The sequence below is a fragment of the Podarcis erhardii genome (genome assembly GCF_964252035.2).
Source record: "Podarcis erhardii genome assembly, chromosome: 15".
In the NCBI taxonomy this organism is placed as follows: Eukaryota; Metazoa; Chordata; class Lepidosauria; order Squamata; family Lacertidae; genus Podarcis; species Podarcis erhardii.
In genome coordinates this window covers 30,861,575-30,864,520 of record NC_138505.1, presented here as the reverse complement: position 1 = coordinate 30,864,520, position 2,946 = coordinate 30,861,575, and positions in this window count along the sequence as shown.

Here is a 2,946-nt window from a genome sequence, read left to right as displayed (position 1 = left end):
AGGTCATCGTCAATCAGTTCAGACGAAGGACCCACCATAAATCCAAGCATTTATTTTTTCATGTAATCTGTTTACAAGGCAGCAGTATAACCTCTCCTCAGATGTCGCTGGGCTGCAGCTCCCATCTTCCCTGACCATTGGGCATGCTGGCTGGGACTGGTGGGAGCTGGGAGGTCCCGACACCATTCGGAAGACCACCAGATCCCCCATCCATGCACTACAGGGGAGGTAATTTTGTCCAAATTCCCTCAAAAATCTGTTCAGGAGGGTGGGGACAACAACAGTGTAAAGGTAAAGGTGAAGGTACCCCTGCCCGTACGGGCCAGTCTTGACAGACTCTAGGGTTGTGCGCTCATCTCACTCTAGAGGCCGGGAGCCAGCGCTGTCCGCAGACACTTCCGGGTCATGTGGCCAGCGTATAAAAGCTGCTCCGGCGAACCGGCACCAGAGCAGCACACGGAACGCCGTTTACCTTCCCGCTAGAAAGCGGTACCTATTTATCTACTTGCACTTAGGGGTGCTTTCGAACTGCTAGGTGGGCAGGAGCTGGGACCGAACGACGGGAGCTCACCCCGCCACGGGGATTCGAACCGCCGACCATGCGATCGGCAAGTCCTAGGCACTGAGGTTTTACCCACAGTGCCACTCGCGTCCCACAGTGTACGCAGCCCCAATTGGTATATGCTTAGTGGTATATCTTCAACCTAAGAAACCAACACTCTTTTTGACTTTTAAAACTGATAAGCAACAGGCAGTTTCAGGGAAAATGAGAAAAGCATGAACAGGAGGGTGAACCCTCAGCAATCATGTAATAGGGAGGGGAGAAGCTCTTAATAAAAGCATGCGCAGATGTGCTTATTTGTGCCCATTTCTTCTATGACACACTTTTTGTAACATTACATATTTGTCAACGTTCTTTTCATTAATGTACCCATTTTTGCACACACGCTTGCTGAATATATGCTATTTTTGACAAACTTCTTATCCCAAAATACAGATGTGCCCTTTTACACTTGCAAGACTGGATGTTTTGCCATCTGCGGTATTTGAGGGTCGATTCCAAAAGATCTCGCCTGAGAAACGTCTTTGCCCCTGTGGAGATGGCAGCACCGAAACAGCGGCACACGTCCTCCTGTCCTGTACTCTCTACAAAGACCTGAGGAACGAGATCATCACCCCACTAGTACTAACCATCCCAGGGCGCTCAGCCACTGCCACAATGTCCTTTCTTCTATCAGATCAAAATGAGCAGATTACAACAAAGGTTACTAGGTTCATAGCAGGGGCAATCAGAATAAGGGACACTAACTGGCGGCTGATTCAGGACTTTTAATTGTGCTCTTATACAGTGGTGCCCCGCAAGACGAACGCCTCGCAAGACGGAAAACCCGCTAGACGAAAGGGTTTTCCGTTTTGGAGGCGCTTCGCAAAACGAATTTCCCTATGGGCTTGCTTCGCAAGATGAAAATGTCTTGCGAGTTCCTGCGGGTTTTTTCCCCTTCCCCCCCTTTTCCTAAGCTGCTAAGACGCTTATCAGCTGATCCGCTGATAAGCCGCTTAACAGATGATCGCTAAAAGCCGCTAAACCGCTAGTAGCGCTAATCCGCTAAGCTGTCAATGGGCTTGCTTCGCAAGACAAAAAAACCGCTATATGAAGAGCCTCACGGAACGGATTAATTTCGTCTTGCGAGGCACCACTGTACCAAATTTCCTTTTCTGCGTATACTGTAGTGTTTTACTGTTGCTATGGCCATTGGCTAATGCGAATAAAGTTTTATCTTATCTATCTTATGCTATTTTTGTTTGGTGTAAAAATGCAGAGAAGACTGGATTTTCGAAGAGAGCTGCATTTTGAGGCTTCCAGCGGTTCAGTAAAAGTGTGGATTTGCTGAACCACTGGACCTGCCAAAGTACACCTTCCAGTTTGCCAGGTTGCACCTGCTTGCTTGTCTATCCACATTCTGAAGGCTTTAGAGGAAGAAGCTCTTGTCAGGCAGTAGGAACCCAGTAGGGTTTCCGGGAGGGAGGGAGCGGGGCCGAGTACAAGTGCTCTGACCTTCTACCTTCCACTGCTCTTTCAGTCAGCGCCCCCCAAACTTGTGGAATGTGACCATATGAAGCTGAGAACTTTTTCTGTGCATTGAGATTCTTAGTCTGTTTTCGAATCCAGGGTTCCAAAATGGGAAGGGGGAAGACACTGCCTTCCACATGTTGGAAGGCGACTAAAGTGACAGTAGGGGCTCCCATTTCTCCTTTCCAAAACCAGCGGGGGCAGGAAATGAACCAATTGTAAGCTTAAATTGCACTGTGCATATATGGCTTGCAGCGCAATGACTAGTCTTGTCACAGCCACATCCAGCCCCTGCTGCTTCCTATGGAACAGACTCTGCCTCCCAGTTTGCAATTCTCATGTCGCTTCTGGCCGCTGCGAAAGAAGAAGATGGGGTCTGACTGTTCATTGCTTTCCCCCATTTCCTCCCCCCCCCCCCAAGAAATGCCCCTTTTATGTCTGTCTCCAAAGGCAATTTGGTCTTGTTTGGCTGAGAAACACAAAGCGAGCCACTGGGCTTTGGCATTGTTGGGTAAAAAGCAGAAAATCCAATAGGTGAGGCCATCAATGAAAATGGTCATTCGCTAAAATGGAAATGTAACAAAACTGCCCATGGATCCTTAGCTGCCTAGCCTATTTATACACAAGGGGTTGTATCCTGCTAGGGTCTACTCTGGGTATACCCACTGAAATCAATGAACCTAGGTTGGCCATGTTCATTCATTTCAGTGGGTCTCAGTTGACCATAACAGAAGCTTCCTTGTTCTCCTGCTGACTTGCCTTCTTTGCAACTTCTTCTACTGTGACAAATTCGCTTTAGCCACAAGCCCAAAACTACAGAAAGCTAACGCCGACCCACAAACAGGACTACAGTGTGTGCTCACACATACAAGCAG